This window comes from Danio aesculapii, chromosome 19 (assembly GCF_903798145.1).
Source record: "Danio aesculapii chromosome 19, fDanAes4.1, whole genome shotgun sequence".
Classification (NCBI taxonomy): Eukaryota; Metazoa; Chordata; class Actinopteri; order Cypriniformes; family Danionidae; genus Danio; species Danio aesculapii.
In genome coordinates, this window is record NC_079453.1 from 6,604,474 (window position 1) to 6,620,193 (window position 15,720).

Sequence of the window (15,720 nt, forward strand, 5' to 3'; positions counted from 1 at the left end):
AATTCTGAGAAACAGTTACAGAATGCAAATATGTTTTACTAATAATTCAATATTTTTTTTATAAAGATTACATTTATGAAGATGATTGAACATTCTTGGAACAATGGTAATTATTGACAATATATTGTATGTATGACGTATTGTGTGATTTGAAATGTTATATATTTTTTAGATTTATACAACAGTTCTGTCTGGTTCTTAAATCTGATTGGCTGATAGCCGTGAGATATTAAAGTTATATCAGCAGTCTTACAACCTCTTCACTTTTACATATGCAGAGGACTACAGTTTGACAAATATTGCTGCTGTTGGACAACATAATGTACTTTTGAGGCTTTTTTAGGCGAGAATGTAGTTGTTTAGATTGCCACTATGCAGTTTATTTATAAGGACAGTGCCTATTTTAAATATTTATAATTTTGGAGAAATTATAGCAAGTCGGTGGCCATCAGGCTGTCACACTGAGCAGAGCAAAGACAGTTGACTTTCTGCCACAAGATGGTGACAAAGACTGCATAATAAGTTCTTAGGGGAGAAAAATTTGCATAATATTTCAAATTACAGCTGATCAAATCATTATAGATCAGGTAAGGGGCTTTCTAAGTTGATCTCTCTCTTTTTTATGTTGTAGTGCTGTATTTATACTATTATAATTTAGTACTGTTTGCTTTGCTCTGGCTTTTTCGGGGTTAATTATTGTGATCTCCCCTTTAAAACAGAGAAATACTGGAAAATCTCTGTAGACTGATGGCATTTCATGCCGTTCAGCCTTATAATCTTAAAATGTGAGCAAAATCACCAGTTTTGTCATCACTTTAGACATTACGCTAGAGAATCATTCAATAGCTCTAAAGTGGCGTTGGTAAATTAGCAACGCTTTCTGCTGTTCTGATGTCAGCTGCAGATGTGAATGAATGGCAGAAGAAAGTAGTTCCTATATTACAAAAGGGTTTTTGAGACTCTCCGTGTTTGATTTTCTTTTTATATACACAATTATGCTGTCAAACTGTTGTATAAACGCAATATCACATGAGTAGCAGTGCGATATGGCTGTATATTGTCACTGGTGGGACACTAAGGCACTCAGCCTGTGGCCTCAAGCCAACGCACGCCTCCCACCAGTGCCGTTATACAGTTTTATCGCACTGCTGCTCATATTATATTACTCATAAATATTGCTTAAGGGGCCTAATAATATTGAACTTAAAAAGTTTTTAGAACAATTAAAGACTGCTTTTATTCTAGCCAAAATAAAACAAATTAGACTTTCTCCAGAAGATAAAATATTATAGGAAGAACTGTGAAAAATTCCTTGCTCTGTTAAACATCATTTGGGAAATATTTGAAAAAAAAAAATCCCAGCTAATAATTTTGACATCCACTGTATATAAAATGTATTATTCTTTATATATATATATATATATATATATATATATATATATATATATATATATATATATATATATATATATATATATATATATATATATATATGCTTGGCTCAAATGTAAAGAATTAAATTAGTTTAATTTCTATTGTCTATGTATTTAGATTTATAGGTATAGGTAAAAAGTATCGAGTAAAGTAATCTATTGAGTAATCGAGTTACTTTTTAGACATAGTAATTCAAAAATTAATAACTCAAAAACATTTTTAATGATGTAATTAGTAATAAATTGGTGATATGGTGGTGCAGTGGGTAGCGATGTCGCCTCACAGCAAGAAGATCACTGGTTCGATCCCTGGCTGGGTCAGTTGGCATTTCTGTGAGGAGTTTGCGTGTTGGCGTGGATTTCCTTTGCGTGCTCTGGTTTCCCCCACAGTGTAAAGACATGTGCTGTAGGTGAATTGGGTAAGCTAAATTGTCCGTAGTATATGTTTATGTCTTGGTCCTCCATATTGGGAGTTGAGCGTTGGGCTAATAACCCACCTCATAAAAAACTAGATGCTACGAAACACCAAAATGGTGCGGCTAAATATCAACTTTGATATAAATGGTCCTGGGAGTAACTAAGTAGGTAATACATTACTTTTTGGAAGCAACTCACCCAACTCTGCTTATCACACAAATCCACCACAGATATATGAATTACTTTATGATGACTCTGTATTGTTTTCCACAGAACAAACGATATCATTAAACATGACGTGCCGTGGTTGAGCAAGTGATGACAGATGTTTCATTTTTTGCTGATCTATTTCTTTTAGCACGCCGTTGAATTGATTGCCGGGCTGTGTTGAGCGCATTGCTGCAGGAGGACTTGTTGTTTTGCATTCTGTGCTGCAATTTATGACCCGCGTACAGGTCACCGAGTGCATCGGCAGCGAAGGGAGAAACTTGCAGTCTATCTTAAATGCCTGCCAAGCTGCATCTTGGTGCTATACAGCAGTGCCCTAACCGGCAAGAGGCGACACATAAGACCCCAGGGGTGAAACAAATGAGATTGTGTTTCTTTTCCCATTAAAAAAGGTGATATGAATGTATTTGATTCTAAATTAATTGAACCTGGTGTTATTTGTGTTTAGTTGAAATGAATGAATGAGTCATCCTTAAAGGGCACATAGTTTACCTCTTTTTTATGATTTAAAATTAATATTATGGTTCTTCTGAGTGTCCCAGTTTAGGCTCAGTTTAAAACACAGTTCAGATTGTTTTATTATAATGTGTTTAAAAGCGTCATGTTGGGGGTGTGTTCACAGTTCGCTGATTTAGGGGTGTGTTGCTTCACATGTAAATTAGTTTCGGCTTCCCGCCCAACGTAACAAGGGGGCGGGGCCATGAGCTCACCCGCTCTGTGTTTGCAACACAGACAGGCAGACTGAGAGAAGGAGAGGATCCGCATTCAGTCGTACATGTACGGCTCGAACACAGACCAAGCAGAGAGTACAAAATCATATGTGTCTGTACAGTTTTACAGCCAACTGTGTGCTAGTTTCAAGTGCCGAGCTTGTACACAGAAACTAATAACCACGCACACTGAATTAACTTTGACTGAGGCACCGGATGCGCCGCTTGAAGCCGCGACATGGCACACCAGACACTCTCTGTGGCGCGGCAGAAACATGAAGTGTCCCGAATCGTCGCGCCACGCATTTTTGAATTCTAAACAGGTTTCTGCAGCGGCCCGCGGCGCCCAGCCGTCAACTTGAGTATACCCTGATAGAAACCTATGCTTAGAATTCTAAAACGCATGCTAGTTAAGATCACAGGGAGCTTCTGGGATCGCGAGAAATGCAAACGGTTGAAGTATAAGGTAGACTCAATGAGAAGTACACATGTTTGCAAACCTACCTAAAGATACAACCAATAATTCCGATTAGAGCGATAATGTGGAGAATATTGATCTTGTGTTGAGCCCAATGAGCCTTGCATCTAAAAATAGAGCTAGCGTGTTCCTTTAGTGATATCGCTTCGACTCACGCTGAAAATGGCGGACGTGAATCAACAAACTGAGGATATGATGATGCGCCTGTCAATCAATATTGGTGGGCGGGGGGACCGCACTCCTACGTAAAGTTGCGGTCAATCTGAAAACTGCTCCAATTAGTCCACCGTTTTTTATGTTGTGAAATTGAAAAAAAGCACTGGGTGTGTTTATATCACCCCAATATGACGGTCTATACACCATACATGCACATATGTCTGTCCAAACAGCTTGAAAAGTAGATTTTTTACCATAGGTGCCCTTTAATGTTTACAATGCAAATCCATCTACATCCAGTTTATTTTGTAAACAAATCAAGTCTTTTGTATAATATAACTACTAAAAGACAGAAAAGTAAATAAACAGATTTCATGATGGGCTAAAAATCTGCGGAAACGCACACGCAGATTCCGTGTGGGCCTACTGATTAGTAACTGTGATTGATTACTAATTACTATATTTTTATATATTATTATATATGATACGCTTGCCGGTTTACCTAGCAACTGTTTAGTTAAACAAGGAAGAACATCGGAGTGTTGATAGACAAGTGTAGCGTTAGTTCTCAGGCTGCCTAGTTTGTGGATGAACATTGTGTATGTGTACGCAATACAAATTCAAAAGTGGCTCGAGTTGTATCCACTGTACTTGCCCTGAAACCCTTCCAGTGGGCATTTTATTGAGGAACAGCTGGTAACTTAATAGAAACTGGACATTCTCTATATTCTTCTGAAGGAGTAAAAATTCATTCCTTCGTTTCTTTTTTTCTTATTTATCAGGGGTTGCCACAGTGCAATGAACCACCAACTTTTTTTAGCATATGTTTTATGCAGCGGATGCCCTTCCAGCCGCATCCCAGTACTGGGAAACACCCATGACTGCACTTTCATAATTTTACTTCAGGACTTTATACTCTGGTGGCTCACAGCAAGAAGGTCGCTGGTTCGATTCCCGGCTGAGCCAGTTGGCATTTCTGTGTGGAGTTTGCATGAACCGCCAACTATTTCAGCATATGTTTTATGCAGCGGATGCTCTTCCAGCCGCATCCCAGTTCTGGGAAGCACCCATACACCATTCACACATGCACTCATACACTACGGCCAATTTAGTTCATCCAATTCCCTTTTACTGCAGGTCTTTGGACTGTGGGGGAAACCATAGCAAACCTACGTGAACATGGAGAGAACATGCAAACTCCACACAGAAATGCCAACTGACCCAGCCGAGGCTCGAACCAGCAACCTTCTTGCTGTAAGGTGACCGTGATACCCACTGCACCACCGTGACGCCCACACATTGCTTTCAACTTCACTTAGTTTGTATATACGGCATGTGTAGCATCAGGAAGTTCTCAGAAGGTAACACTGTTCTCATTGTTTTAATTAGTTTTTTAAGGTAAATGAAGGTGTAGGATATGCAGCGTGTCATAGAATGCTGATCTCCTCTACTTTAAAAAAAGAAAAACACCCTGCAAGTTCTGAAAGAGATCAAGCCTTAGGCAGGTATGAAAAAGTAACTCAAATTTATCTCAAAAGTAATGGGTGACACTTTATTTTGATGGTCCATGAGTATTAATAGACTGCCTGCTTAATATCTGCTGATACTGCTCCTTCAACAGACATTTAACTGACTATAAGAAACTTTGCAAGTTCATGTCAACTTACATTAACCCTAACCCCAACCTAACAGTCTACGTATAATCTATGTAGATGCAATGTAACTTAAATTCAACAAACGGACCATCAAAATAAAGTGTGGCCAAGTAAAGTAACGCATTACTTTCCATAAAAATTAACTAAGTAACAAAACTAGTCACTTTCCTAAAAATGTTCGAAAAACGTAGCCAAAAGAGAAAAAGAAAATTTGTACTATGGAAGTCGATGGCTACCTGTTTTCAACGTTCTTCAAAATATCTTGAAGGAAAAGTGAGGAAAGTGACAGTGTACACTCAAAAAATGACTGTTCAAACTGATTATTTAAATGATTTAAAACAACACAATTCTTTGTCGTTTGGCGACAACTTAGTGAAGTTTTCAAACTAATTTCGAGAGGAGCACGTGATATGATTGACTGCAGCTGGCCACTCATCTACATTCACTAGTTAGCCAATCAGATTAACCCCAACTCACTATAAGTAGCCTAGCTAGAACTACTCTCTTATCTTCGTTTTCCGAAGAAACCCCCCATCCACCCCTGCTCCTCCTTTCTTCCTTTACAACGGGGAGCTCTTGAGAACCACCAGATCTCGTACTCCCTGCTTATGCTCTATGGACCAGGCGTGAGCCCTGGGCTCACCTATCTCCGAGCTTAGGGTTCTCTCCTGGGACAGCATGCAAAACCTGCTAACAGTTGTCAAACAATATCTAAGTGTGAACTCTTGAAATTGTTTTATGCTCAATCCACTTAAATTTGTGTTAATTTTTACAGTGTAAAGTGGGGTAGGCTAATGATGACAGGATTCCCATTTGTGAACTATCCCTTTTAGTATACACAGTTGAAGTCAGAATTATTAGCCCCCCTTTGAGTTTTTTTTTCTTTTTTAAATATTTCCCAAATGATGTTTAACAGAGCAAGGAAATTTTCACAGTATGTCTGATAATATTTTTTCTTCTAGAGAAAGTCTTATTTGTTTTATTTCGGCTAGAATGAAAGCAGTTTTAAATTTTTTAAAAAACATTTTAGGTCAAAATTATTAGCCCCTTTAAGCTATTTATTTTTTTATAGTCTACAGAACAAACCATCGTTATACAATAACTTGCCGAATTACCCTAACCTGCCTAGTTAACCTAATTAACCTAGTTAAGACTTTAAATATCACTTTAAGGTGAATACTAGTGTCTTGTAAAATATCTAGTAAAATGTTATGTACTGTCATGATGGCAAAGATAAAATAAATCAGTTATTAGAAATAAGTTATTAAAACTATTATGTTTTGAAATGTGTTGAAAAAATCTCTTCATTTAATAGAAATTGGGGGAAAATAAGCTAAGATAATTCAGGCGGGCTAATAATTTTGACTTCAACTGTATATGTAAACTTGTATAAATAAGCTAGTTGCCTATAGAAAATATTTCTCATTTCATTTATTTTTATTAAAACTACATTTACAAATAGATAAATATAATAAAGTCATTACAGTCACATCAGTTAATCAATTCAATATATTAATTACTGAAGAGACTTATTAACAATGAATACAAACTAAAAGTTGATTTAACACATACAGTAATTCTTTGTTATACAACAACTCCATTGTTTTATTGTTAATTTCATAAATTAAGATACATATGGTAGAAAACAGCTCTCTGATATATGGCTTAATTGTTTTATAGGATGCAGCCTATTGATTAACAAAGCACAGTGTTAGGGTAAAAATCTATTCAACACAGTTATTTACATGGCTTGTATTGCAGTATATGAGTCATACTTGTCATGATATCACAATAATACGATGTGACATCATGATTTTCCAGCCTCACCACGGTAGCTCTACCTCTCACAGTGGAGGACCGCTTGCTTATGAATATTAATAACATAACGAGTCGTTCGACGCTGAATGATTGGCTGTGAAGGTGGCGAATTTGTGAATTCTACTACGGGGAGGGCTTGAGCTTATGCGTATTTATTAGGTGGCGTGAATACCTGCGTAATGTTACGAAGCGATGTTAATATTAATGGTCGTACGCTTTCGTAATACGATAGTTTATTTTGCGCGTGTATGAAGGGCAGGTTCGTCCCGTCAACTGTCATTAATTCACCGCTGCAGTATGATTCCTAAGTGGTTGGGTGTATTGTTGCCTCTTAGAAAACAATTACATTGAACATATGCTGTGTTACTGACAAATAAACAACAAATATCATTATTTTATGCTGACACTGACCTCTCATTTCCGGTACAGCGCGCCACTCCATATTTTTGTTTAGCTACAGGTCATCGATTTCTTTTATGGTTGTGTCACCCTCCAGAACTGAAATAGAAAAAAATAGCTAAATATTTCTGATATTATACTAAATAAGGCTGATATTATTATTATTGTTATTTTATTTTCTGCAAAGAAGACTGCAAACCGACAGGCACAGTTTATTTCAATTTGATTTAGGCTAATTAGCTAACTTAGCTGTACATAAAAAGCATGATTTTAAGAGACAGCAGTAAAACATTGTTTTATTTGTTACAGTTATCATACTGCACCCCCTGGTGTTTGAAAACTGCATCTGTTTATTGAAAATTCTTTTAACAAATTGAAGAGGAGAGACAGTTGCAAAAGTTTTTGCATTTCCTTCAGTTTCTCAGAGACAGTTTCTTGTGGAAACCCCAAAAATGTAATATAATTCGTTTATTATATTAAATAAATAAATGTCATATTTATTTAAATAAATATTGTGGGGGATGCGGTTGCAACATTGATTAAAATGTAATAATAACAAAATTCTAAGACATCAGGTTGGATTTTGTTTGTATATATTTTTTGGAAACAGACTGAATGAAAATTGGTTAAATTGGTTAAATGTGTAAATTGGCCATATAAATACAGACTATAAAAGAACAAGCAACAACCAATTATCAGGCCCAAAAAAACTGAACAAATATATATATATATATTTTTTTATTAAAAATTTAGACTGAAGCTTTTTCTAAACTACTTTTTAGAGCTTTGAAATTAATTAATTAATCAAACGATTCATTTATTTATTTATTTTCAAATTAAATTACATTGAAACGATGATAAAATTAAAATAGTACATTGTTAATATGGCAGGCTTTTACATGAGTTTTGTAATTGGGGATCCAACTCTGTCAACCCTGATTAAACTGTCTTTGCTCAGGAGATGCAGTAGCTTTAACACTTGATAGCTATACCTTGCAAAGCTAAGAAAACACTGATTTAAATTATACGAATGAGTTATATTTCATGAAAACAGATTAGACAATATGACACATTTTCTGAACATTTCTGAAAATTTCTTTTTTCTACCTAAAAATGAGTTTCATACTGAAGGAAGGTCACATTTGGCTGATTTATGTCAGATTAAAGGAGGGTCTAACTGAGAATAGGTAGTATGAATATCATCACTCTAGCTCATTCCTGAAGGGAGGAATAAGTCTTGAAACTGCCCCATGTAGCAACCGTCCCCACGCTCCCCTACACGAAACATTTGCATGGCAGTGTGGGATGTGTCAAAGTTAAATAGGGTGATGTAATGAAGTAATTAATATTTACATTAATTATACAAATTTCTTGAATATTCACACCAAATCCATTTTTTAAATGACATTTTTTTTTAAATGTAACCCACCGGTCCTACTGCACCCAACCTGGTCTGAGCGGGCATCTAATGGGCGATTCTTTGCATGGGAGTCATTTGCTATAACAAGGAGGCTAAAGACCATGGCCTCTAGCATCTGTTGCTAGAGCCCCTTTAGATGTCAAAGGAGTGAGGTTTACCTGCACAGCACTTCGCTAGCTGGCCTCCGCTACACTCACCCCCCTAAACCTCGCTCCCATCCCGGACGAGCCCCCACCTGTATCCCACTGGTCCTACTGTACCCAACCCGGTCTAAGTTGGAATGGAACCGGCGATTCTTTGTATAGGAGTAGGTTGCTCTAACAAGGAGGCTAAAGACCATGGCTTCTTGCGTCTGTAGCACCTTTAGAGGTCAGAGGAGTGAGGTTTACCGGCATAGCACTTCGCTAGCTGGCCTCCATTACAAATATATCAATAAATATTTGAAACAGCAATTAATAGGTGTTTGTTAAAAATAAACAAACAATTGCAAAAACATATGAATAAGTGTCCATAGAAATAACTGTAGAGTTCTTTTGTGTTGTTATTTGCACAATAATAGACACTTTTATAGTTATCGGGAAGAACATTGTAAGCTTTTAAACGTTGACTTAAAGAATGCTGATTGAAGACTTCACTGTTAACAAAAAAGCAAAATGAAAGCTGAACTCTGCTGACAGTACAAGAAAAACGAGTGAAGCAACAGAATAAATAAGAGCATTGAATTATAGAAAATTGTATCCTTGATGCAGGAACATTTATCCTTAAAAGCTCACTCGTATAAGCATCTAAACAAAAATAGACAAGAATAAATGTACAAAGAAAATGAATAATTGAACAATTACGTTCAGTAGTTCATTCGTTTTCCTTTGGCTCAGTCCCTTTATTCATCAGGGGTCGCCACAGTGGAATGAACCACCAACTTAACCAGCATATGTTTTACACAGCGGTTGCCCTTCCAGCTGCAACCCAGTATTGGGAAACATCCATACACACTCATTAACACATACACTATGGCCAGCTTAGTTTATTCAATTCACCTATAGCGCATGTCTTTGGACTGTGGAAACCCACAAGAACATGGGGAGAACTTGCAAACTCCAAACAGAAATGCCCACTGACCCAGCTGGGACTCAAATCAGTGACCTTCTTGCTCTTAGGTAACAGTGCTAACCACTGAGTGACCGTGTCACCCACGTTCAGTAATATCATCTTCAAACTTATTTTTTAAAAATCAAGGTATCAGATCTGCTGAAAATAATGTCTGTTTGCCGTGATATACAAGTAAACATGAAGAGTTTAATAACACTGTGTTTCTGTGAGTCCCGCCGTCTTCTTCCTCTGTAGGAACAGGAACCGGGGCTGTGGTATATTTAACCACAGAGTTATTTTCCTGCAGTTTTACAACCTTAGAAACTACATTTGATTTTTATCTTTGTTTAAAAAGAGTTACTCATTCAGTTGAAGTCAGAATCATTAGCCCTCCTTTGAGTTTTTTTTTCTCTTTTAAATATTTTCCAAAGGATTTTTAACAGTGCAACGACATTTTCACAGTATGTCTGATAATATTTTTTCTTATTTGTTTTATTTCGGCTAGAATAAAAGCAGTTTTGAATTTTTAAAAAAACATTTTAAGGTCAAAATTATTAGCCCCTTTAAGCGATATTTTGTTTTGATAGTCTACAGAACAAACCATCATTGTACAATAACTTGCCTAATTACCCTAACCTGCCTAGTTAACCTAATTAACCTTGTTAAGCCTTTAAATGTCTCTTTAAACTGTATAGAAGTGTCTTGACTTATTAAAACTATTATGTTTAGAAATTAGTTGAAAAAATCTCTCCGTTAAACAGAAATTGGGGGCAAAAATAAACAGGGGGCTAATAATTCAGGGGCTAATAATTCTGACTTCAACTGTATATGAAATGGCACTTTTGTTTTTAATTACATGTAGAGCGCAGTCATATGTGTAGCCTTTAATTTTCCAGAATGACAACCATAATTCAATTCAATTCATCTTTATTTCTTTTGTATATTTACAATGTAGATTATGCCAAAGCAGCTTAACATAGAAGTTCTAGGAAGTTAAAACTTTGTCAGTTCAGTTTTCAGAGCTGAAGTTCAGTTTAGTTCAGTTCAGTGAGGTTTATTTTTCACTGAAAGTCCAAACACTAAAGAGCAAATCCATTGATGCGCAGCTCCACAAATCCCAAACCAAGCAAGCCAGTGGTGACAGTGGCTAGAAACAAACTTCACCAATTGATGAATCTGAAAAAAAAACTCAGTTGGTCATGACCATTTCTCCTCTGGACAAGCTTGTTGTGCAGAGCTGTAGTCTAGGCACCGGAGGCTGGAGAACGCTTAATACGTGACCGGCTGTGATAAATCATAAGCATGTGATCCTCTCGAAATTAGTTTATGAATAAACCCAACTTAAAGATCACGGTGAGGCTCCCAAATGCTAATAATTATTTTAAATGTTTGCCACTATGAATTCAACCAGGTTTTTAGAAATTTGTCAGGAAGAAGCCTGAGAAATATCTAATTTTGAATGATGATTTATGATGAATTTATGAGGGTTTATATGTCCTTTCATTAATATAAATCCTAATAACTCATTCATTCATTTTCCTTCGACTTAGTATATCAGAGGTCACCACAGTGGAATGAACCACCGATTATTCCAGCATATGTTTTATGCAGCGGATGCCCTTCCAGCTGCAACCCAATACTGGGAAACACCCATACACCATTCACACATGCACTCATACACTACGGCCAATTTAGTTTATTCAATTCATCTATAGCTCATGTCTTTGGACTGTGGGGGAAACCAGAGCACCTAGAGGAAACCCACGTGAACACGGGGAGAACATGCAAACTCCATGCAGAAACGCCAACTGGCCCAGTCAGGACTCAAACCAGCAACCTTCTTGCTGTGAGGCGACAGTGTTAATAATAGGCCCCATTATAATAACCTTGCCAAAGAATTTCAATGGAACCAAAGTTTGTTATCATACCAAATCAATGTAATGTATGTGTGTGTGTGTTCAGCATTTACACTCCACTAGAAAATGGCCCACCACAATGGAGGAAAACCAAAATTTTTTGACATAATTGGTCCAGTGGTCAGAAAATCCACTGTGTTGGTGGATCTGAGGATTGAACTGTAAATATTTGGTAAATTTGGGTATTCTGATTTAGGTGGTTTGTGCTTTACAAGTATGGACATTATTTTACATAATTTAATATGTGTTTGTTATTGTCTATGGCTTTTTTTGGTGAAAAGGGAGAATATTGGTATTGCAGTGTTTATTGTACCATAAATATATTCCTGAGTTCATGATGGCAGAGGCAGATTCTGGAAAATAATAAGCGTGTCATTCGGCTCTTCTGATTATCCCTGCTTGTCATTTCAGTTCTGACGTGCTTGGGCCCAAAATTGCTTGCCGATATATTTACGAAGAGTTTCTGTTCGACATGAAATCCTTATGAGTGTTTTTTTTAGGCTGGAAAATCCCCTCGATGGCCTCTCTCAATGTTTTTGACAATCAGGAAGTGGCGACTGTCTATCCAGAAACAGTGTTAAGCTATACAGAATATTATCTTGACAAGTGCAATCCTCAACTTTCTGCAGCGGTGGCTCAGTAGTTAGCACTGTCGCCTCACAGCAAGAAGGTCACTGGTTCGAGTCCCAGCTGGGGCAGTTGGCATTTCTGTGTGGAGTTTGCATGTTCTCCCCGTGTTGGCGTGGGTTTCCTCCGGGTGCTCCGGTTACCCCCACAGTCCAAACACATGCGCTATAGTTGAATTGAATAAACTAAATTGGCTGTAGTGTATGAGTGTGTGTAAATGTGAGAGTGTATGTGTGTTTCCCAGTACTGGTTTGCAGCTGGAAGGGCACCTGCTGTGTAAAACATATGCTGGATAAGTTGGCGGTTCATTCTGCTGTGGTGACCCCTGATGAATAAAGAGAATAAGCCAAAGAAAATGAGTGATATGAACTTTTCTTCTCAAACTACTGCATGTGCGTTTACTAATTGCCATTTCCAGGTATCTGATTGTGTTTAATATTTATCAAATGTAATACATATTTATCTATACTAAGCATGAACGTATTTATCTGAATATGATGCTAAAATGTAATTCATGAATGACACAATTTTTATTTCAGCTTATTCACACTAAGCAGCTTTCGGATTCAAACACTCTATCATACTGCATAGGGAGGCTCAACAAATGGTAACAATCATGATCATGATCGCTATATATATATATATATATATATATATATATATATATATATATATATATATATATATATATATATATATATATATATATATATATATATATATATATATATATATCAGTGGTGTAGTCCTTGCTATACGCACGTATACTAGTATGCCTACTTTTTTCCACAAGCTGTTTGGGTATTACCGCTTCTGAGGATCAATAATTGTATATACCCTCGGTATACTCACTTATTTTTCTGATAAAACTTCCCTAATTTTTGTGTATTATTTTAAATTCTTAATGTATATGTGTACATTTTTCTTTGTTTACCCCAAATGGAACTGTTCCTGATCTACCCTAAAATGAATATCCTAAAATCGCCCCTGTAAAACAGTATTTCACATTTGTCTTCATCGTGCCTACCGCTACAGGAAACGGCACTATATATAACACTAAAAACGATGAGGCAAAGACTACTCATAAATCGCGTAACAATATGCGATTTAAAAGGGTAACTACTAATATATAATAGTAACAACAGAAGACAGACTCCTAATAGTTTGTTTAAAACAAGCATGCACGAATGTGACAATCAAAGATAGCCAGTAAAGAAGGTAGGTTAAAAAGCTGTCTTTCCATATATATATATATATATATATATATATATATATATATATATATATATATATATATATATATATATATATATATATATATATATATATATATTGAATATGAATTGTAAGAAATATTGGTGTCTGTGATGCAGCAAGTCCAGAGACTGTTGTGTATACCATGATTTTTTTTTTTTTTAAAAAGGGGTCATAAACGAATATTTTCTCAATTCAAGTATGGCGGCTTGGACCCGGAAACAGTATACATTACAACTTAACAAGTAGATGATGTAGGCTGTCAATCAGAGACTATATTAAACTATAGTTTAACTATATTAAACAGTAAGCCTGAAAAGTTAATAACAGTTATTCACAGCAATTTTTTTAACTAACAATAAAAGTGTTTTTTGGCTTTTGGTTTTCTAACTTTAGCACACTGAAAAGGTGAAGTGATCAAATGTTTAGGATCAATAATCTCATTTCGCCTCAACTCAGTGTGTCAGATGATGTAGACTGTCAAATAATTATTTTATAATGACTTCTAACAAACTGCTGAATTGGGAGTAAAGTCCCTGAGTTGTCCAGACCAAACAAGACCAACATTGTGACTATGATGAAAAAAAATCAGATGGTATATGGTCAAAGACAAGATGATTTTATAAACGTATATATGCATCATATTTACAGATCTTTAAATATACATAAAAATACCAAGTTATAAATATATATTTGTTTGTGTTTTGTTGTGTATAAAGAGTATTCTGTCCTGTTTATGGTCACACCTTTTGATCGCCAGTGTGTCCTGTTTCTGGTTCATTTAGACGTCTTACTTTAACATTCATACTTAAACAGAGCTTCTTTGAGTGAATTCAGACACATCCTTTCAGAGATTTTGTTTGGTGGACATTAAGCTTCGATTGCCAGTGTTCACATTGGAGGTGTTAACAATTATTCAAATGAAGCTCACTAAATTATCAGTCTCAAAAGAGTTAATTTTAATTGAATTAAACCTGGCAAGTGTGAACACACTTTTAATATAGCACAGCCAACACCTATATGCCAACTTGCCAAGAAACAACTATATTTATAACCTGTTATTTTATGTCTATTTAAATGAATTTTTGGGAGTAAAGCCCCTTAGTTGTCCAAACCAAAAAAGACCAACGTTGTGACTATGATGACAAAAATCAGATGGTATGTGGTCAAAAACAAGATGATTTAATAAACGTTTAAAGCATCACATTCACATATCTTTAAATATACATAAAAATACCAAGTTATAAATATATTTGTTTGAGTATTGTTGTGTATCAATATAACACACAGTACATGAGCGTTCTGTCCTGTTTATGATCACATCTTTTGATCGCCAGTGTGTCCCGTTTTTGGTTAATTTAGACTACTTTCTTGTCACATTCATACTTAAACAGGGCTTGTTCGAATAATATTTTTAGTGATCTTATTGTTTTGGTGCATATTAAGCTTCAGTTGCCAGTATTCACACTTTAGGTGTTCACAATTATGCAAATGAAGCTCACTAAAACATCAGTCTCAACAGAGTTGATTTTAATCAAACCAAACCTGCCAAGTGTGAACACACTTTTAATATAGCTCAGCCAACACCTATACTTGCCAAGAAACAAACATATTTATAACTTGGTGTTTTATGTCTATTTAAAGATCATGAGAAGATCTTGATTTTGAAGTTTGAAGCAATATTTCACTCATATTGACATCTTATTTTCTCAAAAGTTGTTTGAAACATTAATGTTGACACTATTTGATGCTTTTTATGTTTATGAAATCATTTTGACTTTGACCCATTTATCATTGCATAATGTTGTTTGTTAAAGTTCTGCTTCACCCAAAACCCTTTCTGTGATTTCTGGGTGTGGTCAGTCTGATAAATAAATACATAAATAATCTTAACTGTACATATGGTCGTTTAAAACAACCCATTTACATGTTTCAAATACACCCAACGCTATATTTATCTTAACATATACACACTGCAGCTCAATATCAACGCGCCACACGACACACCACACATTTGAATCTGCAATCTACCATGATACTCGCCCCGCCTTCATCTTAGATCATGCAGCGGCCATTTTACCACACTCAAGGTAGAAGAGCGCGCGAAAAACTGTTTGTTT